Here is a 22,294-nt window from a genome sequence, read left to right on the forward strand (position 1 = left end):
AAAATGCTTGCGAGAGAGAGAGAGAGAGAGAGAGAGAGAGAGAGAAACTTGATACCATCTACCTGTGCCAGCTCTGTCTTAGGTCACTGTGAACCTTCAACCTTCAGCTTTACTAATTCACATGTGAATCTGGTCTCAGAATACCAGAGATCAATGCTAGATAGACTATTCCAGAAGCAGTTCTGAGAACTATCCAGTTGTCTTTGCAGTGGGCTTGTTTGTTTGTATGTTTTGAGATTTCTGATTTTTTTTTGATTTTTAATAATTGAAGTATAGTTGATTTACAATGTTTCAGCTGTACAGCAAAGTGATTCAAAGTGTACATTCAAAGTGATATATATAAGTATATACTTTTTCGGATTATTTTTTATTATAGGTTATTACAAGCATTGAATATAGTTCTCTGTGCTATACAGTATGTCCTTGTTGTTTATCTATTTGATATACAGTAGTGTGTATCTGTTAATACCAAATTCCTAATTTACCTATCCCCCGCCTTTCCCCTTTGGTAACCATAAGTTTGTTTTCTATGTCTGTGAGTCTATTTCTGTTTTGTAAACAAGTTCATTTGATCATTTCTTTTCAGATTCCTCATACAAGTGATATCAAATGATTTTTGTCTTTCTCTGGCTGAGTTACTTCACTTAGTAAGTAATGATAATCTCTAAGTCCATCCATGTTGCTGCAAATGGCATTATTTCATTCTTTTTTATGGCTGAGTAATATTCCAGTGTGTGTGTATACGTGTGTGTGTGTGTGTGTGTGTGTGTGTGTGTATCACATTTTCTTTATCCATTCTTCTGTTGATGGACATCATTTAGGTTGCTTCCATGTCTTGGCTATTGTAAAGAGTGGTGGGTTTTTATTCTTTCCAAGAGCAAAAGGAAGCAAATGTGGACAGTTGTTCTTCAAAAGAGTAGATTTCTTAGCACAGTTATCTACAAATTCCCATTCACCAGATGAATGCCATCTTCATTCTATTCTTGCTTTGGTTAACAACGCCATAGTGGTAAGAGCATAATGGAAAGAAATTTCCCATGAGTAAGTTCTGGCTTCACTGCTTATTAACTGGAATTGGGGCAAGTAACTGTACTCTTTGAGCCTCAGTCTCCCTGTGTTTAAACGAATTTAACAACATCTGCTCTACTTACCAACCTCACAGGGTTGGTGAGAGAGTCAATGTGATAACTTGGTTAAAGAACCTCATATGCCAGCAATTGTTAACGCAGAGGGACAGTCTCTCCTGGAAAGAATATATCCACATTTCTAGGCATAGTGAAAAAGCACTGAAACTACAATTTTATTTAGAAAGCAACACTCAGTAAAACCTTCTATGTTGATTCTCACCTGGTGGCAGCTCCTCATAGGCAGATAGGGCCGTGACAAATATTTAGATTTTTTTTTTCCAAAAGGGATAGGATTTTGAAAAGTTGTATAACACTCATCTATGTAAATATAAGATTTTAGTTCTTTGATTTCCATTACACTTAGCATACTTATCTGCCTTGTGTTAACGAAGAGGTACAGATTATAAACAGGAGGCAAAGACTTCCTGTGTTGCTTTAATCTGGCGTTTTTGGTTGGTTGGTTGGTTGGCTGATTGGTTGTTTAAAGCAACTTTACACTTAGAACCTTGAACCTGACTCTCCTTTAGTACCCCAATCCTTTGAGAGACTTCAAAGGAAACCTGATAGGAACATGGCATTTGAGCAGGTAACCCCAAGGAATGGCAATCTCACAGGAGGTTTATTTTATTTTATGTTATTTTATTTGGGAGACAGAGTTTTACAAATTTCATCCTCAATGGTAGAAACAGTTGCGTTGGCTTGACGGCAGCTGTGATAAACAGAGCATTCCTTGCTGCTTTGCACGTAGATGTTTATGCATGGCCAGCACCGTTAACTCACACACCTACGGATTTCATAAAATCTGAGTGAAAACAATCAGTGCAAAGGTGCAAATTCTGAGTCACACTTTAGAAATTTCAGTCCAAGCTCCACGTCATTATAGTGAAAATGCTAACGTTACTTCTGTGTAAAACATTAATTTTTTTACCTGTCTTTATCTTTTTGTAAGCATTTGTTTCTCCCTGTATTTAAGGAAGAATTTCTATGATGAAAAAACCTTTTGGGGGAGGAGAACTGATCAATTTGCTCCTTTCCATGTTTACAGTTTATATGTCTGGGGGCAAGGTATCTTATCTTCCCTACTTGTTGTAAAATGGAGATAAATCCATAGTGTTTTGATGAGAATAAAATGTCAACATATATATAAAACACATGGAATATCACAGTAGATGATTCATAAATAACTGTTGATTTTACTCTGAACTTTTTTTTCTTAACAACTCATCTGCTTCTATCTCACTTTGATTCTCAATTTTGTTTCTCAAATTTCAGGTCTAGAAGGGCTTAGAGGTAGAAGTAATCCATTATGACGCTAATTTTATAGACTAGGGAAGACGCTAGAGGCCAGAAAACTGAAGTAGGTTTCTGCTTCATGGGATCTTGGAATCCCAAGATCCCATGACGTCTCAGAACCAGGATTATCCATGTTTCCTGATTCCTAAACCAGTGATCTTTCCATGAAACAATATTTAACTATTTCTTCTATTAATCAGTGGAACTTATTTCAAGCCTACTTTGCCTAAAGTTATTTGTAAGACCGTGATATAAGTTTTTAATTTGAATATTTTATTTCCAACTCATGGGATCTTTTCAGTCCCTGGAGTTTCACTGTACTGCTATCTTCAGTGTTCACGCCAATGAAAAGGCCTGTATCAGAGGTTATTTACAACAGGTACTCTCGCAATAAACTATTCTTAGATGACCCACAGATGAGTCAAGACTTCCAGTACCTATCACAACCACAAACCCTTCCAAGGACTCCTGTCCATAGCTGCTGCTGAGCAAGGCTGCCCTGGGAGCTTCCTTCCTTGTTCTTTGGCCATGGTTCTCTACTACTGTCTGCCCTCAGCTGATTGGAGCAAAGAGCGGGCACCTGACCAAAGGCAAACAACACGTGGGTTTGTCAGCATCCTATGAAGAGGCCTGGAATGAAAGTTTTAACCAAAAAAGATGAAGATGAACAGAACCAGTTAGATTCTGCTTTGGGGAAAAAAGCCATTAGTGACTAACAAGTGCTATAATTCATACTTTGCATATGACACAAACTCCAATACTATTCTATGGTAAAAGTGAAGAACATTGAGTCATTAATTCACTGTCTATAATGGTGGTGATATGAGTAGAAACTTAAAAACATAAACAACGTGTTCATAAAAAACATAAAGCCATGGAGGAATTCCCTGGTGGTCCAGTGGTTAGGACTTGGTGCTCTCACTGCCATGGTCCCACGTTCAATCCCTGGTTGGGGAACTAAGATCCTGCAAGCTGCCCAGCGTGGCTAAAAAAGAAAACAAAACAAAACTACAAAAAATATGTATATAAAGCCATGAAAGTGAAATGCATTACGTTTAAGCTTTGGTCTGGATAGCTCAACAAACTAAAGAAAGAATAACATAAAAAAATCTAGAAATATGAACCAGTACATATCCTTAGGTCTTAAATCTTCTAATTTAGAAAAGTGTGATCTGTGTCGTGTTTCATGTTATAAAGGTTTTCAAACTTTAATCAAAGACATCTTTCCTGTCCAAGCAAAACACACACCATAAAAGATATCTCTAAAAGCCTGTGGTTAAGAACCTGCCTGCCAATACAGGGGACACGGGTGTGAGCCCTGGTCCGGGAAGATCCCACATGCCACAGGACAACAGAGCCCGTGCGCCACAACTACTGAGCCTGCACTCTAGAGCCCGCATGCCACAACTACTGAAGCCCGTGTACCACAACTACTGAAGCCTGCACGCCTAGAGTCCATGCTCCGCAACAAGAGAAGCCACCGCAATGAGAAGCCCGCACACCACAAAGAAGAGTAGCCCCCGCTTGCCGCAACTAGAGAAAGCACGTGCACAGCAAGAAAGACCCAACACAGCCAAAAATAAATAAATATAAATAAATAAATAAAAATAAATTTTTAAATAAGTTTTTTTTAAAAGTCTTTAATATTGCCAGTAACATTATCAAGAGAACTAAAGGATCTGTGTAAACATTTTGTAATAGTGATCTGAATATCTTAGTGAGGAGACTTGGAGAAGCCAAACTAGGTAAGAGAGTGAGGTTAAGAAGGGCAAACAGCACAGAATCCAAGGTCAGGTGTGGGCCAACGGGTGTCCATAGGATATGTCAGTTAGAAAATTTCATGATCGTGGATCAAATTGTCTTCATAATTTCATGAAAAATACCATTTAAAATTTGTTTTAAAATGATGGTTCTTTCAAACTACCATACCAGAGAGTGTCATTTGTAAATCAGTTTGTGATTAATCTTGTAACCTTTTGGAAAAATATTCATTCCAGGGCTCCAGATTTTCTCCACATTTGGTTGACTTAGACCTCAGATTCTTTCATAGCCTGTTGGCCATTCTGACTGAAGCAACACCTCTCCAAAAATTAATACTGGTCATTTCAGTCCAGAGAAGATGTGCCTACTTATAAGAATCACTTTGAAAAAAATCTTGATGGATTTCAGGAAGATATTTAGAAATCAACTTTGGAGAATTTTACTGTTTTTATATTAACATTTTACCCCTTAATTGAGTTTCCCCTCTTATTTTTCCATTTGGTTTTATGCAGAAATGATTGGAATGTAAAACATGAAGAGAGGACAATACACTCATGTGGCATTATTTGGATCAAGCACCTGGTTGATTTAAATCAATTATATCACTTCTCTCCACCTCCACTGCCAAGCACTGGTCCAGGCCACCCTCCCCCTCACCTGGATTATGGCAACAGCTCCCAGCCAGTCTCTCTGCTTCTCTTCTCACTCCTCCAATCTATTCTCAACAGACACACAAATAAAGGAATATTAATTGTATCACTTCACTCCCCTTCATTCATTTAATAAGCCTCAATTACATCTCTTCAATAGATTTCCATCCATCACAGTGGGAAGAATAAAACCCCCACTTCCCACTCTAGATTTTAAGGCCATCCTTGATCTGGTCCCTGCTTCTCTTTCTAGTCTTGGCTCCAACTCCTGGGGTCATAACCCTCCACTGGGCTTCTTTCATTCAATGTCTGGAACACACAGGCTTTCTCCCCTTAAGGCTATGCACACGCTATTTGCTTTCCCCGCAAAGCTCTCTCCCTCTCCTCCCCAGTTTTTGCTTACAAAACCCTTTCTCATCCTTTTGAGGTTAAATACCACCTCTTTAAGTAGGACTTGACCACCCATCTAAAGTATTCCACCTCCTCTACTTCAGTCCCTTGCTGGTTACCTTCATAGCACTTATCATAATTTGAAATCATCTTATTCATTTATTGTGTTTTATCCATAAGGTAGACAAATGGCTGGCTTGCTGACTCTTTTATTCCCAGCATCCAACACAGTGCTTGGCCCAGAGTAGGTATCCAGTAGGTATTTGTTGAATGAATGAAAACAAAATGAATAATGTTTTCCCTTCTCAAATCTTTGCCATCAACTCGATCTGAGAGTTGAGAATATAATGGCTGAATTGTCTAAAGAAAGTCTACGTATCTCTTACATTTCTTATATTCAGAAAATGGCCCAGCTCTAGTGCTGGAGCTGAGTGGCTAGACCTGCTTTCCTGTGGGAGGGGCTGGGGATACCATCCATCCCATGGAGCCCATCATTTCCCATCGTGTGTCATGCCTACACTCAGCTTTTTGTTGTCCCGGTTTTAGTGCCATGCGGGAGAACATAAGAATAGGAAAGTCCCAATGTAGAGTTTCCTGCACTCCACCAGGGAATGGAGGGTGGTTTAAAGCAGGTTCTCTGGACTAGAGTCCAGTGATTAAAATGCAAATAGTCAGGACAATAGCAGATGGGTATCCCCTGAGCACCACGCAAGTTGTTCCAAAGACCTCAGATTGAGTTTGGGAGCTACTGGAAGAACTTGGAACACAATCGTGCATCTACTTGAGAGAACACTTTCAGATGCTGAAAACTTTCCATATTCCAAGGGCATGTTTGTGAGCTCTTTTCTCCAACACCCAACCCTCTTACACTTGGTGACATGTGACTCTGGGTGGTGTTACATAAGCCCTAAACTCTCTCTCTAGTGGATATAGACTGGGATCTTCCACGGGAGATTCATTTGTAAAGGGATATGTCTTTCCATGGCTTCTTCGTAAATTGGGGCGGGAGGTGACGCTATCAATTGTTCTTTAGTGCTAAGCATCAGAATTGTATGGTGGAGGGGAACTTCACATAGTCCAGGGGATGCTGGAAGTTTCTACCCTCTGGGTGAATAGAGTTTATCAGCTAAGCTCCTCTGGGGAAGATGACCTGGTAAGACTGGACACCCAGAGAATCTGACTGGGGCCAAAGCCAGAACTGGAGCTCCGAATTATGACCCAGATGTCCAGTGAGAGAAGTAGCTTGAGAAAGTCCTACAGAAAAGTCCCTCAGTGGCTGTGTTTTTTTACAAGCTCCTCCTTGACTTCACCCCCACCTCTACCTTTGTTTGTTCAACCTTTCATTTATTGACTTTAAATTAAAAATAAACTTTAAAAAAAATGTAATACAATAGTGATTCAGTGGCTCAGTGATCACGCAGCCCTTGCCCTAAAAAATGAAACAATTAAAATCCAATCAGTCCTGATAACGTTTTGTACTATGATGCTAGACTTCCCTTTGCTTTGACTCCTCTCCTTCCGGCATCCTGTTCTGGGACAGAAATGACACCACAAAGGTTTCCTGTGCCTGTCCTCTCCACTTCTGACCCCTCACTACATCCTCTGCCCACCTATTTGGAGAGCAATGATTTGGTTCCTCTGGAATTCCTCCCTGTCCATATGCTTGATGACACTTGTTGCTAATTTGGGATGCCATAAATGCTGGGCAAGGTCCGGACTGAACTCTTGTCGACTGTTAGTCTCCTAGTTACTTGCTTATTAGCAAAACGGGAAATGTAATATTCCCAGCTATTATCGGTCCTAATTTGTTGGGGGTCTCTCCTCACTGCAGTCTGCCTGACTGTTCTGTATATCTGAAACAACTGAAATCCTTAAAATCTTTCAGATACTTTCTGAATGCTCACTTATTTTGAAAAGACATTCTTGAGGTGTCAGGAATCAGTGTCCTTTGGGGCAACCAGAGAGAGGGTCCTCTGGATGGAGCCTGAGGTCAAGGCTACCAAATCGGGGACTGAGGAGGGGCCCCCTGCTGTTCACTCTTCAGAGCCTTCCCTTGTTCTCTGGGGATCTTGTGTACATAGAATTAAGGTTTCCACCTATTGCATAATAAGCAACGGGCACGCTTAATTCTGTGGTCTGCAGAACACTTCACACATTGTTGTCCGTCAGAATATATTAAATGGTAGTCATGACCATAATACCATATAAAAATAATTAGAAGAAGTTGGGTCCTGTCGCCTTCATGGCACTCTCCTCCCAGCAAGTTAACACCCGATGGGGTTGGGAAGTCGGGCCAGGTGCAGAAATGAGCCCCAGGCTGTAGATGGACGTGCTGCTCGCTGTGTGCACATCCGCCCTGCGTCAGGAGGCCTTGGTCCCAGTCCCTGCGCTGCCTGCCTGCTGGCCCACCGCCTCTGGACACTCAACACTGCCTTCTCCTCCTCCAGACACACAACTGGAATTAACTTCCCAACGGCACACGTAGGCCACATGTTTTTGTCTTCTTTCTTAAAGTGAAATCATTTTTTCCTATCTATTGAGAGACCCTGTTAACTCATTTTCTCTGAACTCACACCTAAACAGGGTCACTGATGCCTCAGAAACCAGGACTTAAATATTGGCCTTCTTGGAGTCTGCATGTCCAGAGCTGAGAAATTCTAGAAATGTTTAGCCAAGTGCCTGGCCCAGGGATCGCAGTCAGAATGTAGTTTTCTGAAGGAAGGAAAGAAGAAGGAAGGGGGGCGGTGATGTTTTCTGACATTCTAAAACCCAGAGACATTCAAGGGTTAAGCCCTCTTTGGGTCATTCCAAGCCCTTCAAAGTGATCTAAATCTAAGAGAAAACACCTACTTCTTTGCTCCATGCTCTTGTGACAGAGATCTGGAGAGGCTGGGAAGGATAGAATAGCAACGGTTACATTAATGGTACCTAACAGTAACTGAGAACTTTTTACAAGTCACTTTGCAAATCTTTTACATGCACGGGCTCACTGGATTCTCAGAACAACCCTACGGATGATGTAGGTTATACTGTTATCCTTCTTTTAACGATAAGCAGACAGAAGCTAGAGAAGTTAAGTAACAGGTAGGAAGTCTTAAGGGGACTGAATTAGATCTCACATTCACTTGGGAATTTTTGTAAGAACTTTTGTGAAGGTTCTGGGAGGCTTCTCCTCAGTGCCAAGTTCTCTTTGGCTTTGAGCTGGCAGAGTGTGAAGCAAGGGGCCCAGTGTCCCCATTTGCTGTTGCTCTAAATTTGAGTCTGACTTGACAGTGATGCTACACTGAGTCCTCTTCCCAACTCTCCATCAGCCAGGATCTCCTGGTTCTCAGGACCCCCATCTCCCTGATCCTGGCAGTCTCTTGAAACAGCAGCCATGTTTCTTCTCTTTATTGCCTCCCCATCTTCTGGGAGGCGGGGTGGGAGTGTGCGGGGGGGACGACGGTTCGGTCTCTTTCAGCTGGATGTCATCAAGGCTTTTCTGAGTCGCTGCTATGGAGACAAAGCCCAGGTACCGTTTCCATTTGCCACACTTGCTATTAAAAGACAGGCACGGCTTGTGAGCCCAAGATGTTCAGTGAATCAACCTGGAACTTACCCCTTTTTAAAAATTTTAATAGAGGGTAATGCATGCAAGTTTTTTGGCAAGCCATCTGCCTCAGGGACCCAGCACAGGTTAGATAATTAAACTCAACCTGTTCCTGCATGGCTGTCTGACTTACCATTTACCTTGTCTCAGACTCCTCGGCTCCAAAAACCCACTCTCCAAACTGGTTGACTCACTGTTTCCCCCAAACACCTGTCTCGCCTTCTTATTTTACCTCGTGCCATTCCATCCACCTGGAATGCCCTTCCCTTCCCTCTCCCTCTCCAGATCCTTCTCATGTGCTTCACAACGTGTTCCCTGATCACCTCCCTCACAAATATCCTTCTCCCTCCCCTGAATTCCAATCATGATGAATTCTATAGAATTCAGCTGGTAATTAATCATACACAGCCTTATGATATTCCTTCCATTGTTACCCTGAACTGTTATTTAAATCTTTAATTTTAATATAACTGTTTCCATATGTTTGCCTCATTGCCATAATTGGAATATAAGATCATCGAAAGCAGGAGATATAGCGTATAATTGTACTCCCTTTAGTCCCTTGTATGGGGCTGAGTTGCAGATTTTCCTTTTTCTTTGTGATTTATTTATTGGTCAATTAGACAATCAAAATGATAAAACTTTATCAAATTACTTTGGCAATAGCAGATCATAGCTAGTGGGTGATAAACATGTGTGGGTGTTGGGAGAATGTGGTCCTTTCGCCCTTGAGGTGTGTTTTAAACCAAAGCACTGAGGGATGAATGAGAAAAGGGGAGCCACGCTTGAGGTATAGCAGGATAAGAAGGCATTTGTGAAGGAGTCCACCGGCCAGATCCCCTCCAGACAGCTTCCCTTCTGCTCTTTCTCTTCTAAGTGAGGACATAGTACTCTAGAAAAATAATTCCATAACCTCTTACCTTACCCTTCTCTTCTCCTCCAGCCACCTGGCAATTCACACACTCATATTTCTTCCCCTTTCCTCTCATCTCAAGCCCTCATGGAGACACAGTCTAATGCTTCCACTATGACTGAGGCATCTTCCCCTGCTCCTCAAGTCCAGGTACTTTGAACCCTCATTGTACATAGAAATTTAAAAATTCCAATGTTACCTTAGATGAATTTAGTGTATGTGGTAGACAGCCTCTAGGACAACCTCCAAGGATCTCTGCCTCCCAGTATTCATAGGTGTGTAGAGGCCCCTCCCTTGAATACAGCCTGGACCTAGTGACATGTTTCTAATGAGTGGAATGTACAAAAGTGATGGTTTGTCACTTTTAAGATTAGGTTGCAAAAAAAACCTCTGATTTCTCTCCTGTGCACTTCTCTCTCTCTCTCTCTCTCTCCCTCTCTCTCTTTCTCAGCCTTCCCTTGGAAGGAATCAGGTGGTGGGCTGTGAACAGCCCTGCAAAGAGGACCACATGGAAACTGATGTCTCGAGGGCCCGAGAACTGCCATGTGAATTAGTTTGGAAGCAGATCCTCCCCCAGTTGAACCCTAAGATGAGACTGCAGCCCTGCCAACACCTTAGTGGCAGCCTTGGGAGAGATCCTGAGCCAGGGAACTGAGCTAAGCTGCTGAGATTAAGTCATACTCACTGTGAAATGATAAATGTTTGCTGTTTTAAGCCACCACGTTTTTAGAATTATTTGTTAGGCTGCTCTAAACAACTAATACGGTATTTAATTCCGGTAAACCATTCGGGAAATGGCCAAGATTGTCTGAATGCCTCTGATTATATTTACAGCATTTTCCTTCGGAGAGCTTGAAGAATATGGATGGTTCATTTCAGATACGATCATTGAGTCGACACTCAGGTGGTTGCTACATCTCCTACTTGCTGCCTGCCTTTCATCATGGTGAAAACAGCTGATGCTTAGCAATCTAGATCAAGAGCTGGGCAAGGATTTTACAGCTAGATAATATCTGGTAAAAGAGGGAGCACGAAATGAGTCACTTAGCCAGCTCCGAATTTCAAGAAGTTCAGGGAAGTCTGGTATCCTCGGGGGCTTAGTCTCTGAAGTTCAGCAAAATTTGAACAGCTTAGAAAAGAACTAAGCTATTATTTCACTATTTGTGATAATACCTTCCCTCGTCAGAATAAATCTCACTTGTTTAATGGAGGAACTGGGGCAGCAAACCACAGCCCACAGGCCAAACCTGTACCACTGCCTGTTTTTATAAATAAGGTTTTATTGGAACACAGCCACGCCCATTTGCTTAGATACTGGCTGTGGCTGTTTTTGCGCTGCAATGGCAGAGTTGAGTAGTTGCAACAGTCAGTGAAACCCACAAAGCCTAAAATATTTATCATCCAGCCCTTTACAGAAGAAGTGTGTTGATCTCTCCTCAAAGACAATGATTTGCAGAACGTATTAGAAGGAACACTGTTTCTACGGGATGTTAATTAACGTTATATGGGAAAACAATGGGTTCTGTGGTCAAATGTTTAGGAAATACTGAGTTAAACATGTTGCTTTCCACAAAACTTCTCTGAGCCCTTCATAAATCTCTAAGAGGAGGACATGGAATACTACATTTTTTCAACTTTTTTGACCAGGAAGCTCCTTGTTTCAGATCGCCTCTCAAGAGACTAGTGTCCAGCTCATGGGGAAAAGCTATGAAAGCAGCAGTTTTTAAAGTATTAACTTTGCAAATAAAATGGGGTAGATAAACATCAACAACCTTTGATTTCTAGAAGCATCCGTAACAATTTGAAAATATGCAGAGAGATGGCCTTACTGATCGTGAGCCCAATATGAAATTGACATTCAGAAAGTCAGACATAAACATGAAGTTGTGTGTTAACAGTGGGTTCTGTCTTTGCAGAGATAGCCACACTCAAAATAATTTTAAAGTTGAAAGGAGAGCAATATGTGATTCTACTTCAGTAGGTCTCAAATTTTGTACCGTGGAGTCCTCATGCTTCACATAGATGCCTTAAGGACTATTGCAGCTGGGAATTAAGGATGATCTAGATTTCAATAGCCAATTTGAAAAATGGCTTCTGTTACTCAAAAGAAGTTTGATAATCATTAATCTATTCCAAACTTTTGTTCTAGAAATGAAGGACAACAAAGAATGAAGATTTCTAGAGGACTAGAGAGATCATGGTCACAGACGGTCAGCCCTGGATCTACAAGCCAAGGTTCAGACCTACGTTATGACTGTCCTTTCCCTCACACCACGATGTCCTGGTTAAGGCCTGTGGACATATTTTGTGGGTAACTGGCCAGGGTTAGAGGCCCAGTCTGTAAGCCTGTGAAACTGCTGGCTCTATTCACAACCCCCGTCTGAACCAGCATGGGATGAGGAGAAGAACACCAGGAAGAGTTCGGTGAGTTCAAGTGAAGACGATAAATTACAAAGTATGACACTGATATAATAGGATGTAGAGAGGCATGTTTCCTGTTGTCCCAGAAACATGGCCAAGGTCCAAAGCTGAGCATGAAACTATTGGTGATAAGCACTTTCCCAGAGGGCTCCATCTCCGAACTGTCCCCAGTCAAATTAAGAAATGAACTGAGTTGAAGATGGATGGGTAGTAACTAGTCTTTGATGAAGTCCGTGTTCATGATGAAAGTCTCTTCCCTCATGTCTCTGTGGCCATGGAGGGTGCCTCCCTCTCCCCAAAGCCAAGTAAGGCAGTCTCCAAGAGAATCGTGAGTAAACACTGATGGTGACGCTGAGAAAGGGAGACTGGTGGGGTACATGATGGGCTGCAGATCTCAAGTTCTCCTCTGTTGCAGCCACAGGAATGGGGCCTTGAAAGCTATTGAGAGAACGTGCTAGGAAACAAGAAGTATGGCATGCTTTCCTTTCTATGTTCTAATACCTGCAAAGGCAAAAGGATAAAAGAGTGTTTACTTGATGCATATGACCTGGAGTCTTGGCAGGGGGTGGCGGCCAGGGGGAGCATATTTGAGTACAGAGACTAGTGTTCACTTAGAGGTTTCTGAAGGCAGTTGTCTAGGTCCAGAGCTCCAGTCAGCAGGGCTGGCATATGCCTGGAAATTAGATGCTGCAGCCCTACCCCATCTCAAGTCTCTGTGGACCTGGGAAACACAGAAGAGGACTCCAGCAGTAGAGAACTCTCACAGTTCCATGTGAAACAACATGGAAGTTAGAAGGACAGGGGCCACAGAGCCATTCAAGATAACCACTGGACCAAGTGATGAGAAGCCCATCACAAACAAGGGGTTGGAGATGTTTATTAATGCTCAAGCCCAAGATAAAAACTGCCTTCTGGGTGGAAGGAGGAGTTCTCAGAGATAGAAGGGACCAGGGAGAAGTTGAACACACATGAACACACACACACACATTCACACATACACCTCCTGCATGCAGGCTGACACATGAACTGAGAGCACCAAGATCAGAAAGGACCAGACTGAAGGAGGACTAGACCAGGACCCCTTCCTGTACCACATGCTCCAGTCCATCTGCTCCTTCCCTGCTGACCATGCCACGATGGAGGCTTCTGGTGTCTAAAGAAAGGAGTTCAAGGAGAGGAGGCAGGAGGCAAGTACGTGAAGAGCAGACTGCCAACTTCCAAGCCATCAAGTGGAAGACACAACAGTGTGTGTGTGTGGGGGGGGGGGGATACAAGATTTGAGTCTGATTTGAGACTGAAGTATCAAAATAAATAGGACTGAGTCTTAAATAACAAAACGGACTGTTCTCATAACCAAAAGGGACAAGGAAGTTAGAGGAGCTGGCCAAGTTGCTGTTAAGGGAATTACTTCCCAGCAGGAAAGGTGGGTCAACATAGCCTAGTTGAAGGAGCTGTTATTGGATACGTATAAAATGGTCTCATTCGTATACCCAGAACATGTTGAGAAGCCCCAATAAATTTGTTCCGTAAGATAAACACTTTGGACAGAATTTTAATGTTTTCTTATTTCTAATGCTTTTCTTCTAAGGGATTCTGAAGGCAACATGCCAATATTTTCCCCGTTCTGCAAATTAGCACACAGAGAGAGTGGTGTTGGTTATCGAAGGGACTCTGAATCTATCTACAGCCTTCTGTCTTCTACTCATATCATGAGGCAGCTGACTGCCTCTCAGACCCAAATGTGATCCACTTCTAATTGGGAACAGAACTTTTCAATGCTTGAGCCCAAAACAAATTAAAAAGTAGAGGCTGAGGAGGAGGGGAAGGAGATGAGAAAAGTTTTGCTTTTCCCCTAATTTGAGAATCTGTGATTTCTCACTGGTTTTTATCAGTACCAAGATTTTTTTTGTTTTGTTTTGTTTTGTGGTTCTTTTCATGTCTCTTTTCTTTTTTTTTTTTTTTAATTTTCACAGTTCTCTATTCAAGACTAAATTTGTCTGTTTTAAAAAGTCCATCTGGCTTTTGTGTTATGGAAGCCCACACAAGGCTGCACCAACCGTTCTAGAAGCAACAAAGAGTTATCAAATAGACCGAGTTTCAAATGAAGGGACAGCAAGCTAATTAAGGGATAAGTTTCTTAATAAGGAAAAAAGCACAGTGGAGAGTTGAATGATGCCAAAACACATGAAAGTTTCAAGACTAAAACTGTGAGAGAAAAAAAAGCAGAAATGAGTTGGCCAATTTTTCAGGCCTCACTCAAAATAAATACATCTATTCCCATTTGTATCAACAGATGAATGTAAATATCACTCAAATAATCTCAAACTAACATTAACATTATACTGAAATATAAATAATTCTGAATATAAAGACAAGTTCAAGACATACCAAAATATAAATATAATAAAACTAGAAATAACATTACATTATATTTATTGTTAAGAGAATGTCACTGGTTTTCTTCAGAAACTTTATTTTTCTGCCTCAACCATACTTAGATTTCCCTCTTACATACTATTCTGGACAGTTTAATTTTCTTTTAACAATGAATGAATAATGTCCAATATAAGAAAACTTTTGCAAGGAAATCCTTTTGTTCAAATGATTCCAGTACAAATGAAATGCAGTTTTTGGCTTTATTTTTAATATTTCATATCAATGTTAATGGACAAGGAAAGAGAAATCACCCAGGAAAGATCAATATTTTCCCATTTATTGAAAAGCTTGTAGATTTAAAATGTATATTCCTTCCATATTTGCATGATCTGGGGTGGGGAGAGTGGTTTGAAGAGGTTTGAAAGCTTTTTTCAATTTTGCCTCAAATGTGTTTAGGAAGCTGCTTTACTGCTATACCTCAGTTCACTCCTTAGAACAAGAAAACTGTTGATAACCACAGCAAACCCTGCATGCCTCTAGGAAATGAATTAAGAATCCATTTGTGAGATGTTTCTTTGAATTTCATAAAGAAATGGCATGTTGTAATTGCGTGATACCCCAAAGTGAAATCAGGGTGTGGTTACGTTGGAGCATTTCTTTGGTTGAACTAAAGATAAACAAGCAGCCCCTTCACGATCTCTCACTTTTCTGAATGTAGATTTCCTCAAGAGAAAATCAAATTGTTGCAAATTATAGAAATGGAGAGAAGACAGAGAGATGGATGGAGAATTTTGAGGAGGGCAATAGACCAGACAAGCTCAGAAAGCTCAGTTACCATCCTGTTAAAATATAACCCACAAAATGTTACACCATAGCATCCTTCACAGCCATCTGCTTCTGCCATTATCTTTGATTCCCACAAACAGATTTCAAAAGTTGAATCTGGCCCTCAGTGAGTTTAGGAACATTTAGCAGGATTTTCTGGGTGGGATCAGAAAAGCCACTAATTAACTCAGCATTCCTCGCTTCAGAAACAATCTACCTCTCATCCTTTCAATTAAGACACAGCATGGTCTTATAATTCCTTGTGCCTTTTCACATACTCCACAGGACCTAGAATAGAATTTGAATATGTATATTATGCATTCCCATCCATTTCTCTGCATCTCCATTTCCACCCCTCCCCCCAGGCCTAACCACCATCATGTCATCGTTCCACATCAGGATTATTGCAGTAGCCACCTACTGGTTTCCTGTCCTCCACTCTAGATTCCCTCCAATCTCTTCTCCACAGGCAGAGTGAACTTTGTCAAAAGTAAATCAGAGCAGGCACTCCCCTTTTAAAACCTTCAGTGACGTTACATTGCATTATGGGGAAAAAAAAATCCCAACTCAATGTAATAGCTGCTAAAGCATTATATGTCAGTTAGCTATTGCCGCATAACAAATTACCCCAAACTTAGTGGCATAAAATAGCAACAATTTCTCTTGTGTCAATGGGATTTTGCTGATATTGGCCAGGTATGCCTGGGCTCATGGATGTATCTGTGAGTTGGCTGGGGTTCTGCTTCATGTAGCTCTCATTATCCTACGTGAAGACTATGTGCTAATAAGCCAGATGTTAGTGAAGTTTTTTGTTGTTGTTGTTTGTTTTTTAATTTTAATTTGCAGTCAAACACAGTCTGGGAGTGGACCTGATTAGACAGAGCATGTACTATATACCTAGGGCCCACAGCACTTTCAGGAGTCCACAAAATTATTTTCATTTTACTTTAAAATCAGAAGAAAAAAATGAATATGATAAAAATAAATATTCAATAATGAGTCCATTAGTATTTTTGTCTTATACCAACACAGTTATAAAATATCATTTTTAATCATTTTTTCATAGATGATGTAGCCCTTGAAGGTCAAAGGGCCTAAGGTCACAAAAGCCATAATGCAAACTTGCATAATCCTAACTAATGAAACTAGAACCCTAGAAAACTGATTGTTGGTCCTGTTTTTTCACTTCTGTAAGCCATGGAGATTTATGAAATTTCAATTTCATCCTTAAAAGAACAGGGAGTTAACTGGTGAGAGTTTCATCTAACCTCCTGGAAAGTCGGTACCGCAAATACTGGGGGATTCCTCCCTGGATTCATTAGCTTGCTCTACCCTAGCACACTTGGATGTTTTCCTCTATCTAGGAGACACAATTTTTAATGAATATCATCCCATGATTGGTCTATTACTCTGAGGTGCTCATCATCAACTCATGATCATGAGTTGCTAATACAACAAAGCTATGTGGAGAATTACTTTAGGCCTTTACTGAGAGCAGTGGAAGACTCCTTCCTGCAAGAGTTTATGCTATTTTTCCAGGCAGAGTATTTTCTCATTTTATTTACATAGAAGTCCTCTTTACATTTTATTTACATGGAGGACGCAATCACATTGTCAATTCTCTTAGGTTTACAGAAATCTAATGCTAGCAAAACACCATGAGACTCAGAGGAGACATAAAAATGGAAGTTACCATTTGAAAAAGTGAGGCAAAACTATCCTTCACCTTTCAAGATAATTAGATTCAGTTTAAAAGAACTTTCCTTATCTGGCATAGTCTTGTCCTTCCTACAAGAATAAATATGCTTAGTCACCATATATATATATTTAGTTATTCCATCCTTTTTTAAAGAAGCTGTGCAAGTTTTTAGATCACTGCATAGAGTATATTCCAAAGTTCATTTGTCTTGTGAAACTATGAATTAGCTTTGCAATTTTAAAATTATTTTGACATAATTCTTTATTTTTTAATAGATAGTTCATTTCCTGTTTCCATGTGTCTCTTAATGATTATGTGAGAGCTTGGATTACTTTTCCTTTCTGGTCCCCAAACCACAAGTGGGAAAAACTGCAATCCTGCAAGGGCCACATAAGCTACCTAAATATTTTCACAGATTCTGTGATTTCTTTTTTTGATGAACTGGGAGAGAACGTTTCATGGCATTTTTACCCTTCCGGAATGTAGAATTCATTTAATATCTTCTCTGTTTACACATATTTCTCGGTATTCAGTATTCCTAATACCCACGGGGCTCCATAAAAATATGGCTTGTCAAGCCCTCCTCTTTCGGAGACTCCACAGGTCTTGTGGCCCATGAATTGAAGAAAACACTCCCTCTCTCTCAACTCTCTGTTTGAATTATTGTGCTTAAAATTCCTAAGCTTGAGCCAGTTACCTATTCCTCCCTTTCATTACACTTCTGAAGGTGATACTTAGACATATCCTCAAACAATGTGGAGAGACAATTGGGAACGCCCTCTGTAGCATCCTGGGCAGGAAGCACAGGGGGCTGGCCTGGGCCGACTCAGCCAGGAGTCACCTGGAGAACAAGCTTGTGCTGAGCAAGGTGGCCACTCGCTCTCAGCTGTCTCGCTTTCTCACTTCTAGGAGGGAATCCCTAATTTCCCTTGTGGGACTAAGACAGTGATTCTCAAGGACTGGCCCCTGGAACAGCAGCATCAATATCACCTGAGAACTTGTTAGAAATGTAAATTATTGAGCCCCACCTCAGACCTCCTGAACTGGAAACTCTGGAGTTGATACCCAGCCACCTGTGTTTTAACAACCCTTCCCAGTGATGACGATTCTCATGTTTGAGAACCACTGGACTAAGACCTGGTTTTTATTGAAACTAAAAGTTAAACACACGACCTATTTACTTAGCACCTCCAGAGGCTTTTTGAAATCCATGCTTCCTGGTCCCTATTAGAGCTCTCTGCTTCAGGTGCTCACTGCAGCCTCTGCCCTTCCGGGTCCCAGGCAGTGTTGGCAAAGGGCCACTGGAAGCAGTGTGCAGAGTCTGTTTTTGACAGCTTCTCCTAGTTCCTTTCAGCATTCTATCCTTTACATTTCTCTCTGTGTCACAGTCACACCAATTGCTGTTCCCTGGATCTTTTCAACCCCTCCCACTCTAAGATTTCAGGCGGTAAAGGCTGAAATTGCTACTCTTTCCAAGACAACTTGAATTTTAATGCAATATCTTAAAGACCTCATAACCATCATTATCATCTGCATCAGTCAGGATACCTCGGTTATATTGCACTGACAAACAACCCCCTAAACTCAGGGGTTTACAGCCATGAAGGATTATAACCACACTCACACCGGATGTCCAGTGTGATTCAGTGGGGAAAGGAAAACCTGCTGATTGAGGTGAACTGCAGAGGGGACCCCAGCTGGCAGCAACTGGAATCTGACCCGCCAGTGTGGCAGAGGGAAAGAGTGTGGCAAAGCACAGACTGGCTCACCAGGCTCTGTCCGGAAGTGACAGTGACATGGCTTTCCTTCCCATGTCATTGGCCAAACCTGCTAACATGGCCACGCCTGACCTCAGTGGAACACTGAAGTTTAGTCCTGCCCCAGGGAGAAGAAACGGCTATTGCTGAACCGTAATGTCATCTTGGCCCATCAACCAAAGGACAGACCACCAGTATAGAATTTCAAACTCTGTGGTAGATAATGAAACAGCCTCTGGTGCACCTGCTGGGTGGGTCCAGGGTGGAGGGAACTTCCCTGGCGGAGGCTGCTCCTTGATGGTCCTCAAGCATAGCCATGGGGACTGTTCCCCAGAGGAAAAAGGAAACTGACTTGGATGAAGTGCCACCAGAGGGCTGGCAACCGTGCCAGACCTTCTCCGTTCATATTCTCACCCAATCCTCATCTCAGCTGGAGACAAAGGAACTAACCTTCTACAGACAGAAAAAGCCAAGGCCCAGAGCAATTTGAAACTTGCCCACGGGGACACAGGATGTGGCAGAACTGGGATTCTGACTTCACGGGCGCCCACAAGACTAGATCTGCTATCAGAAAGATACAGGCTGGAGGAAAGACACCTCTGTCTCATGTGGCAAAGCAAAGCAGTGATTCCTCCACTGAGCCCAGTGTTTCTGGGACAGAATCAGCCTCTAGTAGTGGGACAGGAATCACTCTCAGGCCAGTGCGATTACTGCTGTCAAAGTGAAACTGTTTCCCCCACTATGGTTACAGATTTTCAGGATTTTAATCAAAGGAGCAGTTCTTCAAATAAATGTAGGGAAAACTATATTATTTTTATTTAATGAATATCAATTTTTTTTTCCAAATTATCTTTTACTTATACAAAAAGGGCATGTTTAGCAAGAGACTCACTGAGAAAAGAGTCACACGGCCCAGGAGACAGGGCTGGGAGGCGACAGGCCTTCTGAGGCCCTGCTGGGGAGAAGGGGTCTGGGAAAAGTGGTGAGAAGTCCTGGGTAAGTGCTGAGTGGTGCGGGCCCCAGAGAGGAGGAAGCTCCAGTTGGATCAACACTGTTGGCAGGTCACGGGTGGGATTCACAGTGACCTTGCTGCTAACTCCTTTGGGGGTTTCCAGTTAGTGCTGCCGACTGGAGTGAGAGCCGCCCACTGGTTCCTGGAGGCCACCCACCAAAGGACACAGGACAGGAAGCCCAGGATGGGAAGTGCAACTCGGGGTGAAGGCCAGGGAGAAGCAGGTGCTCTGCAGTGGCCCGGAAAGGTCCAGATGCTGAGGCAGCGTCGAGTCCTGTTATGTGCGGGCATTCTGCCCTGTCTCTGCCAGGCACTCTCTGACTAGGGCCCGGGCATGGATGGTGCCTCTCTTCAGGTGCTCCATGGCACTCTTGCTGCCAGCATAGGTCGGATGGGCCGGATCTCTTTGCCCATCTCCTCTATGACTGACAGCAGGTCAGTGAAAGTGCTCCGGGAGCCCTGGGCACCAGGTGGTTTCACTGCCTGCACGTAGCCCATAGAGGGCGGTCCACAGTCATTAAGCACTGGTCTGAAAGGGGCAGCGGCTCTGGCGTCGAGCCGGCGATGGGACACTTCCGGCTGTAGGGACCGGGGTGCCGGGTCCAGGGGTGCTGCTGGGGGCGGGGGCGGTGGGTTTGTAGGACATCCCCAACTCCTGGGTGCCGCAGAAATCTAGAGTGTCCCTAGATGAATGAAATAAATAAACTAGTTTAATGAAACGAAAAAACTCCAGCATTTTAGTAAAGAATACTTCCTATCTTCTTTGCAGGAAGCTCTCTGGTTTACATCATTAATGGCGTATGGAAAGAAAATCTCTGGCTACATTTCAACTTCTAAACCGTTGAACAATAAGCACCAATAATGCACATCAGAAGGTATCACTGGTGGAGAAACTAAGAGGGAAAAATATCTGGGAAACAGGAGAAGAGAAAGCCTCCTACAAAGTGGGTAACAAGCAGATAACTTTGTCAACACCGGCTCCAAAAGTGCTTACCTCACTCAGAAAGGGCACCAGAGCCCTCGATGCAAACACATCATGAAATTGTGTCGATACGACACTGCACTCAGCAGCTCTATCAGCAGGGCTCCAGCTGACTTCAAACGCCTCCCAAGAACACCATGAACTAATAACCACGAGTGCTGTCCAGGGTCAACCCTGAAACACCCCAGGACACAAACACTCAAAGCCCAAGAAGGATGTGATCTTTCAAAGAGTTTTGCAGAGGTCCAAGCCCTTCTAAGTGAATGCACGCCATAGGGACTAGATATTGGCTGTCCTGTAATCCCCAAACTGTCATGATTATAAAACAGGCAGTCTCCAAAAAATTTCTTGGCATTTATTATCAAACCCATTAGGGGTACTTTGGGAAAAGAAGAGATCTCACTAGCTGAGGACAAATGCCACAATAATATAGCATGGGGGTATCAGCAAACAACCATTTGTTTTCCTTCCAATCCCCGGGAGTGACTTGGGTTAAAATAATATAAACTTGGAGGCACTCATGTATATGGAACTAGCATAAATTAATCTCTAGGCCAACTGCCTGTAATGTAGTCACTTGCTGTCTAAATTCTATTGAAATGATAAAAGCCAGCCTAACTTTAATTACTAGGGTATCTTTCTGTGTTTTCAATAAGATACATACATAAATCCTGAAACTCAACAAATAATAAAGGAAAAACAGCTAAATACACATATAGCTTTAGGGAATACTTGGAACTGGCTGGTGATCCTATCATTAGCCTGTTAAAATCCACCAGCTCATCCTATAATTTTCCCTTTACTATACTTTAAACTCTCTTTATTCCAGCGATGATGCTGAACACATTCATATATCACAATATGTCTCTCCATGTTTTCCAGATGGTATTTGATAAAATGGAAACAAAAGAAAGAGCAAAGAAAAATAGATGTTTTCTACTTTGGTTCTTGAAACAGTTTTTCCCTTGGTAGAGAAAAATACGTACCCGCCCATCCAAGGCTAATGAAAAAGCCCAAGAAATATGGTTCATCTAGAAGTGACACCCACTGGACCCAGAGGTTCAGGCCACTCTTTGGTCTTCAGCGAAGCTCTACAAACCAAGGGTGAAGCGTTCCTTAACTCAGGTGTAAGTTATTGCTAGTTTGGTCTGGAAGGAAATTGGCAATGGTTTAGGTGAGTGGTTTGGGGGTAACAAGACTCATCCCAGTATTTGCCCCCAACCTTGATCACCAAGTTCAAGGAGAAAGACATCCACAGTTACAGTAATTTCTATTTTTTAAGTCAGCATTTATAGACTCAAAGACCTTTAATAAATAAAATTACCAATTTCAAGTGCATCAGAAAAATATTCTAATGGGTCACTTGAGAAGCAAAAATACCAAGTTAGACTATGACTTTTCCAAAGCCACCTATGAGGATTTGATTTTTGTACAGCAGATAACCCTGCGAGGATATTTATTTTCCTTTCAAGACATTTAAATATAAATACTTATATCTT

At 42.0% G+C, this 22,294-nt stretch overlaps 1 pseudogene; it reads right to left on the reverse strand.

The window, feature by feature from the left end:
• Window positions 1–20,090: 20,090 nt before the first annotated feature.
• Window positions 20,091–20,459, reverse strand: LOC132436641 (cyclin-dependent kinase 2-associated protein 2 pseudogene; annotated as a pseudogene).
• Window positions 20,460–22,294: the final 1,835 nt, after the last annotated feature.

This window comes from Delphinus delphis, chromosome 13, assembly GCF_949987515.2.
Source record: "Delphinus delphis chromosome 13, mDelDel1.2, whole genome shotgun sequence".
Taxonomy (NCBI): domain Eukaryota; kingdom Metazoa; phylum Chordata; class Mammalia; order Artiodactyla; family Delphinidae; genus Delphinus; species Delphinus delphis.